The sequence below is a fragment of the Gekko japonicus genome, unplaced genomic scaffold (assembly GCF_001447785.1).
Source record: "Gekko japonicus isolate JY-2015 unplaced genomic scaffold, Gekko_japonicus_V1.1 scaffold540, whole genome shotgun sequence".
In the NCBI taxonomy this organism is placed as follows: domain Eukaryota; kingdom Metazoa; phylum Chordata; class Lepidosauria; order Squamata; family Gekkonidae; genus Gekko; species Gekko japonicus.
The window spans coordinates 67309-94137 of record NW_015173690.1 but is presented as its reverse complement, the minus strand read 5'-3'; positions in this window follow the sequence as shown (position 1 = coordinate 94137).

Genomic DNA, 26829 nt, shown 5'->3' with positions numbered 1-26829 from the left:
CTGCCACCACAAAATCACTGACCATACTTTGTTACTTGACTACAGTGCACACAGGTTAAACAGGCACAGCGGGTGCTGCCCAAACCTGAAGGGAGAGCAAGGGTAGCATTTGCTCCCATCCCTCCCTAATCCCTGTATACTAGTGTGGCCCTTTCTTCTTTTTCTGCAAACAACAGCATAGCTTGCCTATATGCCAAAATGTTTTCCTCTGTCTCTTGGACTAGCGGCAGTGCTGCCTGTCTCCAGAAGGAGATGGGGAGAGAGCTGCCTGCTTGCGTGCCAGTGCCTGGTACATGCAGACTGAGAGAGAACAGCTTATATAAGACAAAGCTACAGTAAGAGCCCAGTGAGCTCCCCTACTGACCCAGACTTAAAGGCAGCCCTGAACTTCTCACTTTTCAGCAAAGGAGACAGGCAAGCAATAGAATCTTTGGGGATTTTTAACCTTCGAGCTCTATGTATTCCTTTGTCCAAAAACATGGGAGGCAATATCTCGACTGCTGTACAAAACAAACCTTTGCTAACCACTTAACACGTTTAAGTGTCGCTTCTCAGAACAAGTTCTTTTCCATGAAGTTAAAGATTGACAAGGTCATGTCTTTGATTTAATAAAGACTCTACAACTGTATCTAGGAAACTAGAATCTGGTGTCAGTCTTTCTTATTCTTTCAAAATTAATCGAAAATCCATTCTTTCAGAGTGCCTACAAGTGCCTTAGAACAGACACATTAAATTAACAGCTTGGCTTCTTATACTATTGTAGTTTCATAGAGCTTGGATGAAACATATAAACAGAGAGACACAAAGGACTTTTTAATTTTCTATGGTAATATATTTTTTAAAAGAAGTAATATTTTAGACACAAAGGACTTGGTCATTTTCTATGGTAATAGGTTTTTTTTTAAAGTAATATTTTTAATATATATATATATATATTAAATTTTATATGGGGTATAGAAAAAGAAAAGGGGTGTAAGGGGGAAAGAAAGGTAAATGTAACACTTTTTTACAAATATTGAAGACAATATAATCATGAATGAATTAATGTCTAGATAAATCACTATAATGTTAATATAAGAAGTAATATTGAGAAGTTAAAAACTGTACCCTGACCTGGACAGCCCAGGCAAGCCCGATCTCATCAGATCTTGGAAGCTAAACAGGGCTGACTCTGGCACGTACTTAGATGAGGGACCTCCTTGCAATACCAGCAGTCGGGAGGAAGGGGCATGTTTTATTCATCCACCTGTCTGAATATCCTCCAGGCCCCCAGTAGGGGTCAGTCAGCAGAGGTTGCCATGATTTCCAGGTGCACACACACACATACACATATAAAAAAGAGAACTGTGAGAAGTTAAAAATTGCTTATACATAAGACCCTGGTAGGGTTGCCAACAGGCCTGGAGAAAAAAATGTCCTGTCCCTTTAATAGAGGTTTAAGTTGTGAAAATGGACAGCTGAAGCTTTTCATGGGGGCAAATAGCATCACTTAGTATATCCCTTTGAGCCTCTATTAAAGGGACAGGTGGGATTTGGAATGGTATGGAATAGCCTGATCTTGTTAGGTCTCAGAAGCTAAGCAGCTTCGATACTTGGATTGGAGACCACCAAGGAAGTCTCTACAGGGGAAAGTAATGGTAAACCACCTCTACTTCTCATTTGACTTAAAATCCCCTTGCTGGGGTCACTATTAAGTCATTTGTGATTTGATGGCACATACATACATAAAGGGACAGGACAGAACTTTTTTCTCTCTCCAGGCAGTTGGCAACCCTATGCTAAACTAAGGCTGCAATTAGAGAACACTTTCCTGGGAATACACTCCATTGAATAAAATTGGTCTTACTTCTGAGCAGGGGTCAGATCTGCTAGGGATTTATCTCAGTCTCATTTAAGAGAAATAGCAGAAGAAAGGGTTTCAGTTTTGACGCAGCATGATCGAGGTGGGTTGAGGACTCTGCTCCAGCAGCCACTCGAATTGCACAGTTTGGGGGAGTTTGAGCTATCCAAACTCCTAGGGGGAGCCTCAGGAAAGGGGTCCCTGGAGCAGGGGGCACAATGAAGAACCAGAGACTGGTGGTGGTTTGGATCTGGAGTCTTTTGTCTGCCCTGAAGCCCCAGCCAAAGCAATCACCATATTGGCACCAAGCTGTGACTACCCGATTTGGTGAGAATCGAAACTATGTGTCCTTCTACAATAAATCACTTTCTACATCAACTGCAAGAAGATACTCAATAAGTAAGCTTCCCCCCCCCCTCTGTACATGCATGAAAATGTTTGCTGGAACAGAGATGAGGAACTCAACCAGACTGTGAGTTCAGAAAGAAAGGGGAGGGGGGAATGCCTATCTAGCTATCCCTCCCCCTTCTATTTGAAAGCGGCTTTCAATCTAAAGGAAATAACATCAAAAGGACTGTGCTGTACTTTATTTATCTAACTGGTTATAAACTGAAGAGTATCTGGTGGATTCTCAAGTCTAGTCTAAACAAACCTGGATTTGACTAAATTGCTCTGTGGAAAAAAATGGCTACTTTTCAACTGATAACAGACACACTTAAAAACACTTTTGATGCAGCTCTGCTCCCAGTGTTGCGTAGTTTGTGTCTTTTGGCAGACCATGTTCAGGAGCTTTCTTGCAAATTTCAACAAGTAGAAAGTCTGTTGGAACAACCCTTAAATGAACCAAAAGATTTGAGTGAAGAGCCGACATTGGAAGAGGAGGAAACATCAGAGATTAAACTCCCTAATGTGAAAATGGAGAATACAGACGCATTCCTTTTTGAAGCAAGAGGATCTCAAGATACCAGAATGGAGGACTGGAAAAAAATTCCAAGCACATCTAATTTGGACACAGCAAGTAAACAAGGAGAGAGTTCTACCCCCATAATGGAATATTACAGGAGCAACTTACAACCTCAAAAGAAAAGACGTTGGGAATTTAAGAAGAAAAAAGGAGGAGGGAGAGAACTGTTTAAGATGGAATTGTTACAGCAGGCTAAGTATAATTTGAAATGGAATTTAATAAGATTTAGTGAGACTTAATGATATAGAACCTAGGAGAAACTTAAACTTAAGATCAAATGTTAAGAGAGATATATATTACAAGGTAGATACAAGCGGAAAAAGAAATAAGTGTTACAAGGTAGTTTTTACATGTAATTTTAGGAAAGCTCAAAACCTTAAAATATGACTTAAAACAAATATTAATAACAGCTATATAGATTTTAGTATGGATGTAGAAAAATATTGGCACCTGTATGGGAATTTTTATAAGAAATGTGAAGTTGAATTTAGTATTAGGTATGTTTTTTTAGAGCTGTGGTGGCTCAGTGGTTAAGACGCTGAACTGCAGACCGGAAGGTCAGTGGCTCAGCAGTTTAAGACCTGAGTGCCACATGATGGACTGAACTCCCGTTTCTGGTCCCAGCTCCTGCCAACCTAGCAGTTCAAAGGCAAGAAATTGCAAGTAGATAAATAGGTATCACTTCGGTGGGAAGGTAACAGTGTTTCATGTGCCTCGGCGTCTAGTCATGCTGGCCACATGACCACGGAAATGTTTTTGAACAGTGCTGGCTTTTCAGCTTGGAAACAGAGAGGACCACCGCGCCCTAGAGTCGGATTCAACTGGCTTCCGAGCAAGGGAAACCTTCATATAATTTCCAGAATGCATTGGTTATAGAATGGCTATGTATAAGCAGTAGGGCATTAAGGATCTATAATTATTTGAGTAACGATGGGTTTTGTAACTATAAAATATTTGAATATGAGAATCCATAGATATGAAATTAACACAATTGAAACAGATTCTATCAGTATTTGTATGAAAACTTTTATAAGGAATGCGAAATTGAATTTAATATTAGGTATGTCCTCGTCCCTAAGGATCAGTATATAATCTTTAGAATGCTCTGGTGACAGAATGGCTATTTATAAGCAGTAGGATATTAAGGATCAATAATTATATGAGCAAAGATTGGTTTTGTACTAAAAGATTAAGAGATTTTAAAAAAATTGACTATGAGAATCCATAGATGTGAAATTAATACAATTAAAATATGATTATAAAAAGTATTAAGGTAATAAGATGGTATAAACTTCCTCTAAGAAGTTACAGAATGCTTTTGTGATGTAAAAGCAATAATTTGGTTTTTTTTTGCAGATATCAAGAAATGTATGGACTTAAGTGACCAGATTTAACACAAAGAATTACCTGAATGTTAGAGTTGCCAGGTAGCTCTTCACAGAATCCTTGCCGCGGGAACAGCGAGACATGTTGCACCCACCATTGCCAGGACCTGATGCTACGCATAGCATCATGTCCTGGCGACAGCGGTGCAACACGTCTCGCCGTCCCCGTAGCAAGGATTCTGTGAAGACATGCAGATCCCCTGCTGCGATTTGGCGAGATTTGGCAGGCCTACTGAATGTACAAGTAGAATTATTAATGTAATGTAATGCAACATAATGTAATGTTTGTAGAAGTAGTTGTAAGCACTTTTTTTTTTGCTTTGTACCCCCCATTCCCTATTTCCCTACTTTCCTTCCTTTTAAAAAAAAAAATCAAGAAATAGCAGAAGAAGGATGAAAGCAAATGATTTCACAATCAGAAAGAAAGTTTATGCCTAAACATTTCTAATAACATTGTATATATTGCCATCCAATTAGATTACATTGCCCCTTAAAGAAGCACCATACCTAATTGCCTTAATTGTGTAGCAATGTTAAAATTCCCATTTTCCCTTCAAATGCATTAGAACTTGTTCAAGCTACAGTAGCTAAGTGATTAATGTTGCTTCACTTTAATTACAGAGATGAGATCTGAGTGGTGTTCAAATGGTCTGCTGAAACAGAAATTGTAAACAGGCATGGGGAGCAAAGAAGTTAACAGAATTGTTTTAAATAGTACTTCTAAGATATTACTGAAATAACAGGTTTTAGGCATAATTAGTTTCCATTAGAGAGGCTACATACCTGGCAACAATACTGAGCAGATGTGCAAATACACTTGAGCAATGCACTTATGACAAATTCAAGTTATTTAACTCTTCATATCTATATCATGTTATGATAGAAAATGCAATAAAAGGAGTGGCAGAAGAAAAGAATTCCCAACTGATAGCTATCTTTATAAATAAGGCTAAATATTTGTTGCAGGCCTCTTGGATTTCGAATTCCATTTTTTTTTTTAGTCACTAACATAAAATATATGTGTTGACCTGTGTGTATATATCTATAGCCCTTTCCAGACAACCATCTGTATGTTGACTACACAGGGAGGGAGAGTGGGCATGAGTGTACCAGTCCCCCCCACCCCCGCACAATGTCATGTTCAATACATAAGAATCACTTGCATCAGCAATATCCAGAAAGCAGCATTGCTGATCACAGGGAGGAAGGCTATGTGCAGACATTTCCTCTGTGCATTTGCTCCATGCAGATGACACAGCAATCAGTCAAAGGTAGAGGACAGGGTACAATGCTCAAACTCTCTATTCTACCATAGATGGGACTAATCATGTTCTCCCAAACAACAAAAAGCAACACAAACCCATTTTGCATTTGCTGGTCATTGTCTGCAGCCTACTGCTGCTGCTGGAAAGAGGAACTAAGCTACGGTAAGTTCATGATATAACTCTGTGGTTCTGCTCAATATTCCCTAGGTAAAGTTGGCCTTTCAAATTTGTGTTCTTTCATGGAATTCCTTGTAGGGTTTAAGGGCAATGTTGTATTTTGTGCCATCTAAAGGGTTGCCAGATCCCCTGGTGGAGGCGGGGGTCCCCGCTGCCAGGCCCTGCCCACCAGCCATCGATCAGCTGGATGGTGGGGGAACTTACCAGCAATGCTTCCTCTAAGCTGTGGATTCTTGTGAGCAAAAATTCTCCTTTGTGAGCTACTGACATTACAGTTGTGAGCGAGCAATTTGGCAACTGCATAAATTAGTTTGTTCTGGAGCCATCCTTCCTGAGCTTAGACAAAAATGTGTGAGCTGGAGGCTAAAAAACTGTGAGCTAGTTCACACTAACTCAGCTTAGAGGGAACACTGCTTATCAGTAGAAAGAAGGTGGCCTAGACCACATTGCCTGTGTCACACAGGGAGTGACATAATCACATCAGAGATGTCTGGGGGCACTCTAGTATTTAGGCAAAAACTCTATGGTAGGAGCCAGTTTTACCATAGAGTTTTGCCCAAATACCACAGTGTCACCTGGAAGTCACTGGCATGAAGATGTCACTTCCTATAGAATGCTTGCAACATGGCCTAGGCCCTCTTCTTTATACTGTTAAGCCTCCCCATCCCTCATAGGGTAACTATGGCTGTTTCTAGGAAGAAGCAGAATCACCGTCCCATGGAGCCATTTAAACCCCTGTTTTCTGCTCTTCACGAACTTCATGCCCATCTCTAAATATGACTAAATCTGAAGAATAACAAATATATTGATTTCTACATACATAAGAACATAAGAGAAGCCAATGGTGGATCAGGCTAATGGCCCATCCAGTCCAACACTCTGTCACACCATGGCCAAAAATACCAGGTGCCATCAGGAGGTCCAGCAGTGGGGCCAGGACACTAGAAGCCCTCCCACTGTTGCCCCCCCCCCAGAAAGCAATTCTGTGCAGGAACTGGCATGCAACAACCTCCATGTAGATCATTATTTTGGCTTTGTCATATTCCATATAGGGATGTCATTTACATGTAGGAAAAACATTTGAAGTGGCCCTTAATCAGAACATAGAAGAAACCCTGCAGAGCATTAGTTTGCATACCATTTCTAATGGAGGCTCATTATGAAAAGAAGAACACGTTGATTTTAAAATATTTTAAAAATTACTTTAAGCACAGACCTGCAATTTCTTCATGCATCCTTCAGAGTACTTGCCATTTTAATTTTTTTAGCAGACTTGAATGGGAATCCTTGTGTTGCTGTTTGCAGAGATGCCTAATGGCTTCTCAATCTGGTCCTACATAATGAAAACAGGTGCCAGAACAAACAAGCTATTAAGTTCACTGCACCTGGCAAACAAGCAGAAATCCTTTAAAAATATTTATGATGGCAGATTTCAGTATGCTGCTTTCCATAATCACTTGCTCAAACACTGCTTTTTATGAGTTGTCCACTCCAACTCTGGAAACTAGAAATATGATAATTCTTCTAATCTGATATCCAGAAAATGGAAGCAGGTAGCAACTCCTTCCCCAGAATTGATACAGTTACAATGCCTGTGACTGACAGTCACATAGTGCTACCAACCTGGAGCTCCTGGAGATTCTCCTGGAATTTTAACTAATCTCCAAACTATAGAGATCAGTACCCCTGGAGGAAATGGCAGCTTTGGAGGGTAGACTCTATGGTATACCATTAAAATGTTGGAGAAATAGAAGTCCTAGAATGACATCATATTCCCTATGGGTATGTTTTCCTCCCCAAACTCTCTTCTCCTCAATCACTGCCCTGAAATCTCCAGGAGTTTCCTAAACAGAAGTTAGCAACCCTACATTATCTATTTGTGCTGATTCTGGAGTCTAAAATTACAATACCCGAGCAAAGGTATTTCAAAAAGGGTATCGACATGTCAGAGAGATCCACTGCCTTGCTGAAACTTCCAGAAATTAGTTCATCACAAGAGCCTGAAATTCTTCTTAAAAGTATATAACTTTTTAAAATTGCCTTGGTTTCTTCTCACCTCGTTTGCTTTGCCACCAACCCCTTGCATGTTACCTCTGGAGTGGCACTCAGTGATCTACCTACCTACCTATCATCCATCCATCCATCCATCCATTCATCCATCCATCCATCAGTCTATCTGTCTGTCTGTCTGTGTCTGTCTGTCTGTCACCTATCTATCATGGGCTAAAATATAGGGCAGTGAAAGGCAAATTGCAGTGCATTGCTAGAGGTACCAATAATCAGATTTAAATATCTGGATAGTCACCTATCAATCATGGGCTAAAATATAGGACAGTGAAAGGTAAATTGCAGTGCATTGCTAGAGGTAACAATAATCAGATTTAAATATCTGGATAGTATTAATCTCATGAAAAGCTCATAGTAAGTTAACTATCTGTGGCCAAATATGCATCTAGCATTTGCTCCACTGTCTTACCAACCCCACACTGGAACAGAAATTCCCATCTGCATTGCATGCCACTTTCACTTTGATTGATTGTTGAATTTTATGGCAGCATCCAGACTGCATGTTGCTTTCATTTCGTTTGATCTCTGGTTTTATGGCGGCTGTCTGCACAGATTTATGGCTGTTTTATGGCCATTCAGGGGTGACTCTGCAGTCAGTGAGGCATTGGCCTGGGGTATTTGAATGTGGTTTTGAGCCGCATCTTTTTCTGTTCCAGTGTTGGTTTGGTACAACAGTGGAGCAAATGCTAGATGCAGATTGGGCCTTTGTGACTTGCTGAAAAAAACAATGCAATATCAAACTACCTTCTAGGCCAGCTTTGCAGCAATGCAACACAGTTGGGTAAGAATTACTGTCACCTAGTTGCCTGTGTTTGTGCAGTGGTTACTTTCTTCTCTTCTTGATGGGCTACGTTGGGGAAAAGAGGGGGTGGGGGTAGAAGGATTACATGGGATTTGTTGTTCTATTTCCTATCCTATATGTAAAAGATAACAAAAATCTTAATGGGAGAAAAGAACTACCCTCACTCAACAACTCAGGCTACTGTGTAACAACTGAAACCTCTGGGTTGCATTTCAGAAAAGCAGCTTGCAAGTTCAGAAGGGGTAGGATAGAGCAAGGTGACCAAGCAAAGGAACAAAACAGACTAGCTCATGGATACAGATCACAGGAAAGATCAGCCAAGGAGCTTTAAAAGATAAGATGTTGACCAGCTTACCAGCACTGGAGGCAGATCTACGTCTAGTGAGACCAAAGAACACAAATTAGACTCAAAGGGTTAGAAACGTCTGTCAGTGTGTCACAGTTCTCAGCTCTGTGATCAGAAGAGTTTGAATCCAAACAGATCCTGGTTGGTCTATGATTGCTGGGTTGCTGGGCAGATGAGAGTAAACGAAGCATTTGTTTAAGGGTGTATCCTGGAGGCCATGGGTGGTCTATGATACCTTGCTGCTGAACTGTTGCATTTTTTAAAAGTCAGATATCAAGGTCTGACTTGAAAATTATCTGAAAACTTTAAAATCCAGACTCCTCCTTGACTCTTCCAGCACAACAAATATATAAATACTCTACCCCAAAATATCCCCTAGTGTGACACCATTATATTATCTAAAACTATGTTTTCTATTTCATTTTTGTCAACAATTTATTTTATTTTCATTGTCTGTTCTTGTCAATTTCTGTGTAGTGTGGAAAAATGTACAGTTTTTAATATTTAGTACATATAGTTCATATAGTACACACACAGAATGGATTCCATTATATAATGTATAATGCTGACCTACTGATGCCCAAATAATGTTGAAGAATGACTATATTCTTCAGAAGAAATGGAGCAAACCCCAAGCCCCTGCTCTGAAGAAACTGAAAAGCTGGGGAAAAGATCATTAGAAAATGGCCTCTATAGTGATGCTCTAGGAATTTCCCCAGTTCTGTATTATTTTTATCATAGAGACTATGGGAAATTCCTAGAATGTCACCCTGAAGTGGCATCACATCCCCTGCATTTTACCCTTCCCAAGCACTGCCTTCAAAATGCCCCAGCATTTGCTGATGCAGTGCTGGCAATCCTAGCACAAATCCATATGGATTTTCATGATTGTATAACCTTCTTGCAACCATCTTTGTTCTCATAAGCAATTATATGCATGTTCAAAAATTACTGCTTATGTATTCTACAAAACCTGTCATGCAGTGCTGCACATGGAGGCATAGAAATATTGCATTACTTATGTGCAATTGGAACTTACCAAGAATTCTTATTGATAGCTGACTTTCCTGTAAAAATCTACTGCTCAAGAACCATAAAACAGAATTCCTCTATTGAATTTTGCAAATATCAAATTCTGTTTATCATGTGTGTATTTACTGCATTTATTTATTTTGTGCCAAAAAAACATTCAGATGTACAATACCTTCAATAACCGGGTGGATGTGGCATTCCAGAGTGTTTTTGTCCAGCTTTGGCTGGTGTGTCAGTTGCATCCATTTCCTGGCCAGTCAGATCCATGCCGTAATTACATCTAGACTGGACTATTGCAATGCAATGTAATTGGGGCTCCTTTGAGGCTTCAGCAATTACACTGACTTCCAATCCACTCTGCAGCCAAATTCAAGGTGCTGTTTTTGACCTTTAAAGCCCTACATGGCTTGGGACCAGGGTATCTGAAGGACCATCTTCTTCTATATGTTGTCATCTGGAAATAAAGATAATGGGGAGAGGCCCTCCTGACTGTCACTTCAATCAAAGAAGCTTGCTTGGTGGGTAGATGAGAGAGGGCTTTTTATGCAGCATAGCCAACAATCACTGCTAAGGATCCAGGATACACCACAGTGCTTGCTTTTATTTATTTAATATATTCTGTGGAGGTGCTGGAATTCCCCATAAACATTACAGAAAGATTTCAGACACTGATACCATTGAAAAGTCAGTTACCCATTCATCAAACCAAAGCAGGAACACATGCCAAAATACTGATGAACAGTTTCAAAAATGGGGGGGGGGGTTTTTCCCAAAAAAACATACAAATTTATTTATTTATAAGTATTTAATGATAATAAATAATAATAAAAAACCCAGAAAATACTAATTAAAACCCAGCATTAAAAACTCAGCTCGGCATAAAATATCTTGAATTGAAACACTGGGAGGACATTGCGAAAAGGAATTCTGTCGGCAGTCAAATCCTATCACCAGCTTGTTGTGTCATAATGGGAAGATCATAAGCGTCTGCAAATTGGAATACTGCAAGGATCTCAAAGCCTAAGACATATTCCTTCAGGTTTTAAAGCCATGCAAACTCTGTTGATTCCTATATGCTGGCTTGTTCTGAGACTCTGAATGATACCAATATTGCCATTTGGCTGAAGCCATGGTGCTAAAAGTTGGTCTGTTGCATGCTCCCTATCCTCTTGCTATGGGGCTTAACAGTAACTAATTTACTTATTTCTAATCAGTATATTGACCGAGTACCTGAAAGGTTAGTTACCTATAAAGTAAAGGGTCAATGACTAAAAACTATAATTGTAACTTTGTGGCGCCCCAGCCTGTTTAGAGGGAAGGTCCGTGCCCCCAGTCGCTGTTCTGGAGGGTGACTTCCATTAGAAGGAGAATGGGAGACCTCAGAAATAGGGCCGGCTACCTGGTTCCATCACTTAAGGTATGCCCGCACCCACGAGAGAGCCATAGGAGACGTCTGCCACATCGTCTCGCTCTTTGACTCTCAGTCAGCCTGTCTCCGTTTTCCACTCTGTATTTCCTTTCTCCCCGGTCTCCCTTTCCATTCCCCTTTTATCCTGCTCTCTAACCCTCCCCTCCTCCTTACTGGACACCAGGGTGAATCTCCAGTGGCTCCGCCTCCTTATAAGAGCTCCGACGCTCTGCCAGGATCAGGGACATTTTGACCCCACCTGGAGCATGCTGGGCAGTGCAGAACAGCCACCTTTGTCAGGGTACGATGGCCCTGTGGGCCTCAGCGCTGCCGGCATCTCCTGGGGACTCGCCTGTTTGCTGTGCATACAGGGGCGTGCCCTGTGGGGAAGAGGCTGAGCTGCGGCAGGGCACCCACTGTTCCCGTTGCTCTCCGCCCCTCGATCCGCTGTCTCTTCACCCGGTTCCGACCCCAGAGACTTCGCCTTGAGGCCGTAGGCCGCGGTAAGTGGGCGAGTTGCTGGGTGGGTCTCGAACGGGGGTTCGGGGTTTCGGCCCAGACCGTCGGAGTCGGGACAAACTTTATTATTATTATTATTATTGTTATTATTATTATTATTATTATTAATAATAATAATAAAAATAAAAATACACATATGTATTATCAATTATGGGTCCAATTGTAGTCTCAATACAGAATAAATGGGATCTATTTTTACGAGACTCGTTTTGGCCAAAGTAGCCTTCTTCAATGGTCAAGCAAGTACATATGGGCTCAATGATACAATAATAAGACAATACGTTCATCAACATAGGACCACTTAAAGGATTTTTATAGTTATAATCAAGTGATTCAAGGCTTGAGAATATTGGTGAGGCCTCATAGCGGATCGCCTTGTGTCCTGCTCAGATGTATATATATATTCTGAGTTGTATTGCTATTGTAAGCCTAAAAAACAAATAAATGTTCCAAAGGCCAATTTTTTAAATGTATATATAGCAATAGTAATGAATTAATCCAATCCATAAAAGCTGTTATATTAATTTCCTATTTTGGTCCAGAAGATGCAATCAATTCAGAGCCAATGTAACCAAATGGTGTGCAGTGCAAAATGGCAGGTGTCTAGACATACATAAGATGTTATGGGATGATGCAATCCTGGTGCAATCAGGATGCATGATGTAATCAATTGGGGGGGGGAGAACAAAGAAGTTGGACACTGCAACAAGTCAAAGTGTCAGTCACATATTAGAAGAGAAACAATGGGAAGCAGCAGCAAGGAACATTCGCAACAAATTCAATACAGCATAACATTATACACAGAACCAGTCCATTTCTTCATTAAAACCATGTGGGGTTTGGGTCCTCAAAGAAAAAAAGAGAGAAACATGTCTATTTTTCTTCTTGCTGAATTCTAGTACTGTCCATACCCCTCAATGTGAAAGGGAAAAAAAAGATGGTGCTAGTATGTGGCTTGATGAATGCACTCTTTAGAATTAAAAATTGGCTTTCCCAATAGCCAAAGCCATGTAAAAATGTAGCTAGACTTCATCAGCAAATTGAGTAGTGCTTAGTTGCTCTCTCTAGATGTGAAAAACCACAATTAAACTAATAAAGTAATTTGTTTCTATACCTCCCCTGAAAACACAGTGCCATCAAAAACCCTAATGCACAGAGAAATCTTTGAAGCTCCTCAGACAAGAAAGCAACAATATTTTCTTATTAAGTTTCTGCTGTTGATGTGAAAGAATGGTCAGACAGTAATAAAAAAAAATTTCCCCAGGACTACAAGAGAAATTCAATCATAGTCACTTTCCCCCTGCACCAAATAAACATGTTTAAACTTTTTATCCCAAGAATCATCTGGAAAAAAGAGCCAACAATGCTGGGGAAGTGTTAGGTATTTTGACAACTTCCTGGTTTGACTTGTCAGCTGAATGCAACAGAGAGACAGACAGACAGCTGCCAAAGAGAGAAGCTTCCAATTACTGTCACTGATGAGGATGGAAGTAAAAATGTCTTATTCAATCATTTGAAGCCCAGCTTTGATTTGTTAACTTCTAATTTGCATATACTTTTTTGGTGATTGACTGCATCATTTTAAGATCCAAGCTATTCACATGCATCACTGTTTCATTGTTCTGTTTTGGATCATGTCTATATACTTTTTAAGCAGATTAAAATATGTATAAATATTGCATGTGGAGGACTGGCTGCACTTAGATTGGTGATTATAGACTGCTGTTAGTAATCTGTGACTTTTTTTTGCATTGGAGAAAGCAATTAGAAACACATATCTGATATCCCAGATAGACCTTCAGTGCTACACAGTAGAAAATTGGATTTTGGAGTACACACTTCCAAGCAGCTAAATTAAATGTACAGATTCAACCATGAGATTCAGCCTCATTGCTACAGCACACCCGGTTGTAGTTAATAGAACACTATCAAAGTTCTAAGGCTTGATAATTTGATTTATGTTTTCTTTCCATCATTTTATGGCATACCTAAAAGTGTTCATTGGTGTAAGACATGACAAAGCAGTGGAGAAAAATGGCAGCTGCAAACACTTCATCCAACTGGATTCACTTTTTAGTTGACTCAGCAGGATAATTATATTATCTATAGGGTTGAAGGAGATGCATTCAGGACAAAGGTAATCAACATACTCATTAACTCTTAGATATGTACCACAATGAAAAAAGGCTTTCCAGTACCTTCTGCAGGGTGCCAGACTCTTAAGCCCCTTCCCTCTTTAGAGAATGTTCTGAACTGGTGGGGTCCCAACTGAGAAGGCTCTGTTCTGTCTTTAATGACAGACTCTCATGAAACAAGCTATGAAAGGTCTTTTCCACATGCTCAACTTACTCCTGATTTTATTGGGAGTCTATCCACAAGCATTGGAATCAGTTTGGGCTTGGTTCTTCCACATGTTTGCCCTCCCTCTGCATTTTCATAGTTGTGGAGTCGGTTTATTTTCTTCTGCACATGCCTTCAGTAATGAAGATTTTCAAGGGAGGGTGTTGTTATCATTGGTGGTGTCACTGGTGTCATCATAGCACTACCCCCTTTTAAATGAAAAGTAAAGACACAAAAATGTGTGAAGAAATCAAGGGATAAAGCAGTATGGGGCCAGAACTGATGAACAAAAGCCATGTGGAAAAGCCCTAAGTTGGTAACAAAAGTCACTGATTACAAGGCACTATTATCTGTGTAAGTCTCTAGATACAAATAATGTTTCAGGGATTTTAGAACATATCATTTACAAAGCTGGGTCTCAAACCAACAAAACATGCGCCCAAAAATTCTATTTCATTCAGGAATTTCTGGAGTTGAGTAGGTTGCAGAGCTTTCCTGTTTGCAAGATTAAATATTATACCCACAATGGTTTTACAGGGGAGATTTTTGAATAGGCCCTATTTTGACAGAATTTTCCCTTGTGGCCTTAATAGGATCAATACATCCTTTCATGCCCTGTTCGAATGTAGGTTTTTAAAAAAAATTTAAGGGATCTTATATTAAGCCTGTAATTAACCAACCATCCACTTACACTCCAGAAACCCTGGCTCTTTTGTTTAGCGATAAGGATCCTAAATTCACCTTAGCAATTGCAACATATGTCTCAGTCCTTTTAGTCCTTGCATCCAACAAAATAAGGAATAGGTATTTTCTGCTGCTCAAGATTTATGAATCAATGAGCTTCTAAGGGAATAAAAGGAAAAGGAAAGGAGTTGGGTAGAAACTACTTTTTTTCTATCACTGTACCTGAAACTGGAGATTCAGAGCTCACTGAATATTTTCCAGACAGCATGGGTCCAAAGACGTTTGCTGGAAGGTATGATAATTTCTTCTGTCAAAGTTAACAAAAATAGTCCCTCTTGTAATGACATTTGTTATAGTTGGTACCTATCTGTCCAGCTTCTTACAGATTTATTTCAATGGACAAAATGGACATTGGTCAAGAACACAGGTCGTTAGCCACATTTTTCCAAATGTCCTATTTGTGTCCTCAAATAAAACATCAGAAAATGATTCAAGCAATTATAACAAACTAGGAAGAAAGCCCGTTGTGAAAATAGAGACAAGCTCTAGAAATAGGCTATGGGCGAGTGGGCTGGGCTTGTAAGTGATCTGAGAGCACCTGGAGTTGCACATTTCCCCTTTCACAGGCCCCGCCTCCTCCTGCATTGAGCGTATCATATCATAGGCATTACCTGAACTGTAAATTACCTTGCACTCAATGAAAGGAAATTGGTAGATCAATGGATGGAACAAAATCAGCAGGATGCTTCAGATTTCAATCTTACGCCATCCAGTCAAGGAAGAAGGCAGGAGGTAGAATTGGGTAGAAGGACCAATATTTTCGATGCCTCTTGCTTTTAACAAAGGGGGGGGGAGGCTGCAAGATAAAGCTCTCGCTGGGAGGAAGAAGTGCTTTGAATGAGCTCTGTCTTGCAGCGGGATCTTCTGTCCTTCTCAAACTTTGCCCCCCTCGCTCTGACACCCCTTTCAAGGAAGAGCCAATGCTTTAGCCATTAGACTCAACTATCCTACAGCAGCGAAAGGCAGTTTATCCCATCTGGGAAGTGGGGAGACAGGGTAAGGAAATCCTCCCATGGGAGTAAAACATCACCTCCCTCTAGCCGGCCACGTCTTCGCATGGGATGAAGATGAGCTGTGCCCATGGCAACAGTCCTTAGGCGTGACACTCCCCCTTCTCCCAGCTGCCATAGCACATGCCCACCCTGTGGCCCCCCCGCCACATGGCAGCATGACAGGCCAGACCACGGGAGAGTGCTGCTGCTGCCTTCATTCAGAACACGCAGCAATGGTCCTCACGGACAGGCAGCATGGCCTGGGTGGTGGAATGGCAGGAGACAGACGGCTCAGCATGGCTTGCCAATGACGACGTGGTTCAAAGACAGCGGTGACCTTCAGCGCCTTCATACCCCAGGCCCTCCCGGCGACAGCAGGCATGCACATGCAACCGGCGCCAACCAAGCCCACTCCCATTCTGACAGATCCCGGGACGGGCTTCCTCCGAAGCAAAAAAAGCGAATTGCAGGAAGAGAAGGAGGAAGGCCAATGAAAGAAGGAAATGGGGTGAGGGAGGGCACAACCCACGGGGTAATAAAAATCCACACTCTTAAAAAGATGGAAGTCCCAGGGGGTGGATTCTCTGGGAAGCAGGGAAAGGACTCCAGGTATGGAGTTGTGGGAGTGGCATTCTTAAGCACACTCTGCTGATTAAGGGCAGTGGATGGATCTCTCCCTCCCCAAAGGGTCCGGACTCGCTAACCCAGAGAGAGGAGCAACGACACCTCCAGGGAACTCAATGGCAAATGTGGGGTTTTGCCTCTGCAAACCGCTGCATGTCATGTCGGGCTGTCAGGTCCATCTTCGTCCCAGGCACCAGGGGACATTGGGGGGCATTCTCAAAGCAATGGATTCCTGCCAGAGAACTTCCCCGCTCACAGCCTTGACCACCTCCAGTGGTATCCCCAGGCTCCTTCCCTTCCCATGCAAGGTGTAAAGGGACCGAAGCAGAAGCTCTGAATGGGTCCCATGTGCCTGAAAGATCAACATCTACTTTACCCGGCCATGGGGGGAAGAGAGCAGAGAAAGAAGATGCCAAAAGAATTCTAAGGGCACCTTTCCAGGCCTGGAGGAAGTGGGGGAACTTGTTGGGCCTAATGGCCGAGCGGTGCGTGGGGTGATGGCGGCCATAACTCTTTAAAGGGCACCTTCCCAGGGCTGGAGGGAGCAACCAGGCCGTGCCAAGGCCAGCTGGGCCTGCCCTCCTGCCTCCTCACCAGAGTGGCCGTCGGAGCATCCATCTCACCCGACAGCTCCCTGGAAACTGAGGGCAAGAACGTGGCTGGCAGGTCTGTGGGTGGTTACAATGTATGAATCATACAACTGTGATGAAGAAGCATTCACAATTATTTATCTAAAGATGTTATACAAAACATTAATTTCTGAATGTGATTATTACAAGAATTAATACAATAGAACAGAAGCGAAAAGGCGGGACGGTGGTCTCTGGATTGGTGCTGCCATTTCGACAATGTGCCTTCTTCTGACCAAAAATTGTGCCCTTATAAATAATTCAAAATTATGTACAATCAACAAAAAATCAGTGGTAATAATACATCGTCTAATTTTGATAATTGAAAACATTTTCTTACAGTCAATGTGAAGTATGGAGTTCTTCAAGCAACAAAAAGCTGCATACTCATGAGTTTTCTAACTCTTCTATAAAATACAAGGATTTAGCATTTTAGTGTAATCCATTATTAATTCAAACAAACAAGAAACATAATACTCATATCACATACTCACATAGCTTGAAAAGCAACATCTCATATTCTAGAAAAAAAGTTCTCCCAAAAGTGCTGAAGTCAAAGCTTGAACAGGTGTTAAGCTACGTTGCTATAAGAGCTGAATCACCCCCATTTGAAAAGTAATCCTGAAGTTACTTACACCATAGTTGCCAAATATTCACATACATAAAAACATCCTGAATCCAAGAGGGCTGAAGTCTCTTCTATAAAATACAAGGATTTAGCATTTTAGTGTAATCCATTATTAATTCAAACAAACAAGAGCGTAATACTCATATCACATACATAGCTTGAGGGAGCCAACTGATTTAGCCACACATCAAATCTTGCCACCCCAACTGGCTTTTATATATAAGGACAGGATAGTCTACAAAATGAAGTTGTCCAAACTGGCATGCATGAAAGCAGTTTTTAACCACAAGAAAGGTCTGGAAAAAAGTCACAGAAGCCTACTGAGACCTTTTCCTACCAGTGAGGATGATATGAATCCATTTACCACTTGTAACATCTTCTATGGACAACATCAGCAGGTGCAATGACTTAATGGAAGGAGGTTTCTCTGCTGCCACCATAAGGACCTTCAAAATATCAAAATAATAAAAGCCTGGTTATTATGCAGAAAGAGAGGGGAAGAGGGCAATGCACCTTCCTATGGCCTACAAGGCCAACTGTAAATTGACTTCTCCCTTTCAGATTTCATCAATGGCTAGACACTCTGCATGAGAGGGAAAGGGAGATATCAAGATCCCATCCAGTGGGCTGCTCTCACTAATTTGCATTTGCTATCCATTTTTTAAAAATGGAAATAGAATGAATAAGTAATTAAACAAACAACCACCCTCCAACAAATTTCAGTGTTTCATTTTAACTTCTATTGGCAAAATTAGAGTTTTGCTCACAGTCTTTAGTGTAAATAATTGAATGCAGGAAAATGCTTTACCTAAGATATATTTAAGCTTGCATTCTGGCTTTTGTACACAACTCTGCAGCAACTGTGGTGTGTGAATATATTTTCCATGTGACTTAAGTTTGTATGAACTCCTGGAATCTAGCTTTCAGCCTATAGGAAGCAAGTTGTATGTGTTGGAATATGCAAGGTCTATCATGCATAGATAAAATGACAAGAACATCCTGCAAGAGGCAACAGAGGGGACAACTAGTTAGCATGTTTGCCTTAAGTCTTAAGGCAATGAATTGGAGGTCAGCGGTGGCGGCAGCTGGGCAGCAGAACGGTGGCAGTGAATGGCGAGCGGCGATCTGGCAGAGAAACATGGTGGCGGGCCGGCGGCAAGTAGCGAGCGACCTGGGCGGTGACTGGTCCAGGCGACGTGGCAGCGTGGTGACGTGGCACGGTCAGAGCCTGCGGGATGGAGACCAGCGGTTGCAGCCATCGTGCTGCCGCGCACCATGAGGACCACCTCAGAAGGAGTCGATGTGAGAGAGAGAGACCTCAGCCGAGACACCATCGCCTGAATACAGCAAGAACCCGCCACGGAAAAGAAGAACGTAAGAAGAAGATCACGGCTGCTTAAGTGCCTGGTAGGCACTCACCCCTCCCCTTGCACTGTGGCCCTAGTTAGGTAATTTAAATGTCTATGTAAACTGCTCCGATGTGTAATGTGTAATGTAATAGTGAGATTAGGGACTTCCTACTATTTTCAAATACTGGCCTTCCTGTCTCAGTTAGGGTTTTTTCCACTCCTGCTGACAACTGTTAGTTACTGACTCTGTTCTAGCTAGTTAGACAGTTAGACTTCTATTTCTCTCTCCTCTTTCTTACAAAGCTTTTTCTCTTCTTAATAAACCAACTTAATTTTTTAAACAGTTTCTGCTCCCTTTTACTGCATATCTTCATTCTGCCAACAGTATGGTCAACACTTGTAGATGCAATAGAAGCATCTTTAGGAATCAAATCTTGATTCAAAATAAGCAATCAATGATTCATGCTGTAGTTAATTTGAAACTTAACCCAAACTGTTCATTTTGCTTCATGGTAAAAAAAATAAAGTATTTTCTGATTTATCTCTCCCCCCCCCCCAATCATTGCCTTCCACCAGTGAGTAAAGACTTTTCTGGGAGTTTTAGCACTCCTTCAATGACTCTCCTATTCATGTGTGTATGTATTTTATTTAATTATTGCTTTTAATTGTGTGTGTACAATAGTTGGCTTCAGTATTTTTGATTGTATGTTCCCTTAGGTGTCCTAATTTGGGTGGAAAAGTAGTATTAAAATGCTTTAAATAAATAAAATCAATATGTAGAAAAAAGTGTCAAAAATGGTTTACTGTCCCATATTCCTGTATGCTGTGTAGCATTTCATACCGTTTCTAACTTTTTGTTTAACTCTTCAGGGTATTTTCTTTAATAGCAGATCTGTCACATTTAGTTAAGATGAGAATCTTTCTATACCAAAGCAAAAAAGCAAGGCTAGCTTAAGGCAGCATTCTAACATTATCATATTACATACTTAGTGAAATGATTATCAAAATGATGGGGTATTTTTCATTGTCAAAGTAGGCTGACTCATTATTTAAGCCATACATACAATAAGGGTGTGATGGAAAGCTCTATGCATGTAAGGGTGTTCCATTCTTGCCTATAATGTGCAATGATATTTATACTCTCATACGTCTTCCCAATTTATATGTGGATTACTGAAAGTCCCTGTTTATTCAGAGCTCAGGATTGTTCACAAAAGACTCAATTTTTTTGTCCTATATTTCCTCATTATGTACGGACTCCAGATTCAAAATAAAGTTATCTCCATATAGCTTAACTCCTGTAGCTTAAAACAGACCTGTAGGAATACAAAATGCCTGCTGAGTATGTATGCTATTAAAAACAAGTTCTCTATTTCAGGAGACTCCTGGGCACAGGGTAAATTTTTCATAAAAAGTGCTGTCAGGGAAGAACAATAAATCATTTAAAAGGAGACTCTATCCTGGGACTTATTAAATTCAATTCAAGCACAAAAAAGAAGCACATTCTTATGTTTTCAGATTTATAGACCTTCACTCCTATGCATGTAGAACCAGCCTTGGACTTTGAAGAGGCAAGACAAATTATTTTTGATTTGTGCATAACATTTTTTTTAAAGCTTCTTGGATTCGAATAAGTGCCAGCCAGAAGCCCCCTTTTGCTCATGCCTATGTGTAACCTGAAAAGTATGGCCTGTAAACTAGCCCATCAGCCTTGTGGGAAACTAATGTGGAAACCTCCAGTTCTCAGTATGCTACAGCAAACATGCAGGAGTAATGAGTGGAATCAGAGGTTCTGCTCAGTAGGCAGCAATATGCATTCTAGTCCCATTACGAAAATTCCCCCAAGTCCAACTGGGGATGCTGTCCTACAGTCTTATGTGCTATTTAGACAATGGAGAAAGACACGGAGCAGCGATGGCTTTAATCAGATTTATATCTATGCTAGTGTAGAAGTATGCAAGCTTTTGTATTAAACAGACTATTTTTTTGAGGCAGAATGGAAGAACCTATAATTCTTGGCTGGATATAGATGAGTGGTCTCAGTGGGTTATATAACCTTATACTAACAGAAGGTGAGCTGATAGAAGATAGCACACTGACAGTTTCATTATAAATTCCAATGAGATAGCTGTGTTACTTCATCTGTTCTGCTGCATATTGTATGGGAGAAACATAGCAGCTGTCTATACAAAGGAAATGGCAAGATCTGGTCCATCTATATGTTGATGCTGTTGCATTAATACATACAGAAGTCTAATAGCAAAAGATTATCATGAGTCAGACTGCCCAGTCTTTTAAATATGCTTTATCTTCAGCAATACAGCTTCCCTCCATCTCTGTGTAATATTTGCCTTGTAGTGGCAATGGCAGCAGGTCTGAAATCGGATCTTGGCACAAGTGATGATGAATTCATGGATACAGGCTAGAAAAGACCTACTTTGTGTCCCTAAGTACGACCATCTACCCACTAGCCTCTTCAGTCTCCAGATCATCAGTTTATGCAATCTAAAGCACAATGTGCAAGTGATCAGGTGTACTGGAGAAAGTGCCTAAAAGGCCCATTGCCATACATGATTTGAACAAGTAAGTTAAGCCCACAGCTGTCGACTATAGTTGTCCTGATAAGTGGTGTTGCTGGCCTGCTAGAAGATGCAATCATCTAATCTAATTGAACTTGAACTAGAACCAAGATTAGGTCAATGAAATCTGTAGTTTATCAGGAAAGTGATAAATGTGGTAAGTATAGCTAAGCTCTATGCTGGAAAGAAAGGTTTCAACCCTGGATCTCAGGTTTGTTTTGCCTGGAATAAACAAGCTCACTTGTCCTGGTCAGATATTTCACTCTCTTTGGAAATTGTAGGCTGCTGTGCTGGTTCATTCTCCAAAATGTGATCCACTAGAGAAGGAAATGGCAACCCACTCCAGTATCTTTGCCAAGAAAACCCCATGGACATTAACAAAAGGCTAAAAGATATGACGCCAGAAGATGAGCCCCTCAGGTCGGAAGATGTCCAATATGCTACTGGGGAAGAGCAGAGGGCAAGTAGAAGTAACCCTAGTAGGGCTGCTAAACCGCGGCGGGGGATCTGAGCATCGTCACAGGATCCCTGCTGTGGGGGGACAGCGATACTCATTGCACTGCCGTCGCCAGGATGTGACGCTATGCGTCACTCTAGCAATGGGACTCCAAACAGCCCCGTTGCCCAGAACCCTAGAAAGAGTGAAATGGCTGGGCCAAAGCCAAAAGAACACTCAGTTGTGGATGTGTCTGATGGTGAAAGGAAAGTCCGATGCTGCAAAGAACTATACTGCATAGGAACATGGAATGTAAGATCTATGAATCAAGGTAAGCTTGGCATGGTCATAAATGATATGGAAAGACTGAACATCGACATCTTGGGAATCAGTGAACTAAAGTGAATGGGAATGGGTGAATTTAACTCAGAAGACCATTATATCTACTACTGTGGCCAAGATTACCATAGAAAAAATGGTGTGGCCTTTATAGTCAACAAGAGAGTGCAAAAGGCAGTAATGGGATACAATTTCAAAAACAACAGAATGATCTTGGTCCGAATCCAAGGCAAACCATTCAACATCACAGTAATCCAAGTCTATGCCCCAACCACTGATGCAGAAGACGGTGAAGTGGACCGGTTCTATGAAGACTTACACCATCTCCTAGAACTAACACCAAAAAAAGATGTCCTCATCATCATAGGGGACTGGAATGCTAAAGTAGGAAGTCAAAAGGTAACAGGAATAATGGACAAGTTTGCCCCTGGAGAACAAAACGAAGCTGGGCAAAGGCTAACAGAGTTTCTTCAAGAGAACATGCTGGTCATAGTGAACACCCTCTTCCAACATCCTAAGAGGCGACTCTACATATGGACATCACCAGATGGGCAACACTGAAATCAGATTGATTGTATCATTTGAAGTCAAAGATGGAGAAGCTCTATACAGTCAGTAAAAACAAGACCTGGAGCTGACTGTGGTTCAGATCATGAACTCCTCATTGCAAAATTCAGACTTAAACTGAAAAAAAATTGTGAAAACCACGAGGCCATTCAGGTTTGACCTAGATTACATCCCTTAAGAATATACAGTGGATGTGAAGAATAGGTTTAAGGGACTAGATTTGATAGACAGAGTGCCTGAAGAACTATGGACGGAGGCTTGTGACATTGTACAGGAGGCAGCAATCAGCACCATCCCGAAGAAACAGAAATGCAAGAAAGCAAAGTGGCTGTCTGATGAGGCCTTACAAATAGCAGAAAAAAGAAGGAAAGCAACAGGCAAAGGTGAAAAGGAAAGATTTACCCAATTGAATGCAGATTTCCAGAGAACAGCAAGGCAAGATAAGGAGGCTTTCCTGAATGAACAATGCAAAGTAATAGAGGAAAACAATAGAATGGGAAGGACTAGAGATCTCTTCAAGAAAATTGGAGAAATCAAGGGAACATTCTGGGCAAAGCTGGCCATGATAAAGGACAAAAACGGTAGAGACCTAACAGAAGCAGAAGGGATTAGGAAAAGATGGCAATAATACATACTATACAAGAAGGACTTAAATGTCCTTGACAACCACAATGGTTTGATCACTGACCTCGAGCCAGACATCCTGGAGTGTGAAGTCAAATGGGTCTTAGAAAGCATTACTAACTAACAACAAAGCTAGTGGAGGTGATGGTATCCCAGCTGAGCTATTCAAAATCTTAAGAGATGATGCTGTTAAAGTGCTGCATTCAATATGCCAGCAAATTTGGCCACAGGATTTGAAAAGGTCAGTTTACATTCTCATCTCAAAGAAGGGTAATGCCAAGGAATGTTCAAACTATCGCACAGTTGCCCTCATTTCACACACTAGCAAGGTCATAATATCCTACAAGCTAGGCTTCATCAGTACATGGACAGAGAACTACCAGAAGTACAAGCTGGGTTTTGAAGAGGTAGAGGAATGAGATATCAAATTGCCAACATTTGCCGAATCATAGAGAAAGCAGGGGAGTACCAGAAAAAGCCTTTAATTGTGTGGATCACAACAAACTATGGCAAGTCCTTAAAGAGATGGGAATACCAGACCACCTCACATGTCTCTTGAGAAACCTGTATAAGGATCAAGAAGTGACAGTTAGAACCGGATATGGAATTAATTGGTTTAGCATCAGAAAAGTACGACAAGGATGTATATTGTCACCTTGCTTGTTTAATTTATATGCAGAGTACATCATGTGAAATGCCAGCCTGGATGATTCAAAAACTGGAATTAAGATTGCTTGGAAAAACATCAACAACTTCAGATATGATGATACCACTCTAATGACAGAAAGTGAAGAGGACCTCAATAACTTCTTGCTGAGGGTGAAAGAGGAGCATGCAAAAGTTGGCTTGAAACTAAACATAAAAAAACCTAAGATCATGGCATCCGGCCCCATCACTCCTTAGCAAATAGAAGGTGAAGTCATGGAAGCAGTGATAGACTTCACATTCCTGGGATCCAAGATCACTACAGATGGTGACTACAGCCATGAAATTAAAAGATGCCTGCTCCTTGGAAGGAAAGCAATAGCAAACCTACACAGCATAATAAAAAGTAGAGACATCACCCTGCCAACAAAAGTCCATATAGTCAAAGCAATGGTATTCCCAGTAGTAATGTATGGCTGCAAGCGTTGGACCATAAGGAAGGCCGAACACTGAAGAATAGATGCTTTCGAATTATGGTGCTGGAGAAGACTCTTGAGAGTCCCTTGGACTGCAAGGAGATTGAATCAATCAATCCTAAAAGACATCTACCCTGACTGTTCCCTGGAAGGCCAGATACTGAAGCTGATGCTCATATACTTTGGTCACCAAATGAGAAGGGAGCACTCACTGGAGAAGACCCTGATGGTGAGAAAGATTGAAGATCAAAGAAGAAGGGGATGGCAAAGGATGAGATCTCTGTGTTATCGATGCAACAAACATGAAATTAAGCAAACTCCAGAGCATGATGGAAGACAGGAGGGCCTGGCATGATGTGGTCCATGGGGTTGCACAGAATCTGACTCGACTGTGTGACTGAACAACAACAAAAGTGCTGGTTCATAGGAAAAGAATTCCAAAGTGATGGGAAGGTAATACCTTTATGAGGACCAACAAAACAGTAAGCAATTTTTCATATTAAATCCCCCCTTCTGAATGGATATTAAGTGAAAATAAATGGAAGGGAAATATTGTAGGGCATGAAAGAAAATCCAAGTTTGAAAATTGTAATAGTTTTAAGGAACAGAGCAGGTATGATGCAGGATTAATTAGGTTAAATCATTTTAGATATAAACAAAGATCTGAGTTTCATCAAAGGATATTTGGATAAATCTCTCCCTTAAAAATGTAAAAGCCAGAAAAATTTGGGTCTTTTCCCAGCCCTCCCTCTTTCTTTCTTTCTTTCTTTCTTTCTTTCTTTCTTTCTTTCTTTCTTTCTTTCTTTCTTTCTTTCTTTCTTTCTTTCTTTCTTTCTTTCTCACTGTAACTCAAGGAGGAATACACATTATAAGGCAATTTAAATCAACAGGAATGGGAGTTCCAATAAACAATACAATAGAGGTTTGGAATGCAGAAATCTGAAAATGTGCAGAAATCTGAAACTGCTTAAGCTAAAACAAAGCATACACATTAACACAACATATTGAACAGTGCAAGAGTTACATAGTAGGATCACACTTACAGAATGCATAGGTGCCTCGTAAGATGGAAACCAAGCAAGCAGTCATCCAGTCCAGCTTCCTGTTTTACACAGTAGCCAAGAGGTGATCGAACAGGCCTCTAAGCAGAACATGGAGGATAAGACCTTCTCCTGATGTTGCCTGCTAGCACTGGTATTCAGAGATTTACTGCCCTTGTTCATGGAAGTTCCCTTTAGTCATCTTTGTTACTAATTATTGATGAATTAATCCATCATTAGTATGTTTAGACCCCTTTCGAAGTCATCTATAACCCTGTACACATGGCCTGTTTACACAATGACTGAGCTACTCCCTTCCTGCTTTCTGATTCTGCTTTCCAGATGCTGCTAATTATGGGGATGGAGTATATGTGTGCAGGCAATTAGTCAATGATGTTAAGGCTTATGCCCACAAACTCTCTAGCCATACATTCAATAAACATGAGGATGGGTCATGTATACAGTGGCCATCACTACATCTGCTAACAGTGAATTCAACAACTTAATAACTTGTTGCATGAAGATATACTTCCTTTTCTTCATCCTGAATCTATTAACCCTCAACTACATAGGATGCTCACAAGATCTAGTATTATGAGAGAGGGAGAAAAGTTCTCTCCATCCATTTTCTCTACCTCATGACAGATTCTATATACTTCCATCATGTTCCCAATTAGCGTATAGTGTTCTGGCTGGATGGTGAGCAAATAAAACAAAACAAAAAAGGTGGAACATTGTTGGGCACAATGGATAGCCAAGTTTGTAGACTGCATCACCTAAAACAAATCTCCAGTCCCTCTGCTCCATTTTAAAAGCTGTAACAGGCTAAAAACTATGGGTTGCATTCTATGGAGGAGGACGAGGGGTAATCTTGCTTTATTATCCTCACTGCAATTCCTGATCTGCAACTAAAGAAGAGTTTTGGAGAACTCAGTCTTGCTCACCATTTTGAGATGTTTTAGTTGGTCCTAATAAAGGTCTTAATAGAGGTGTATGCTACTGTTCTTCACAT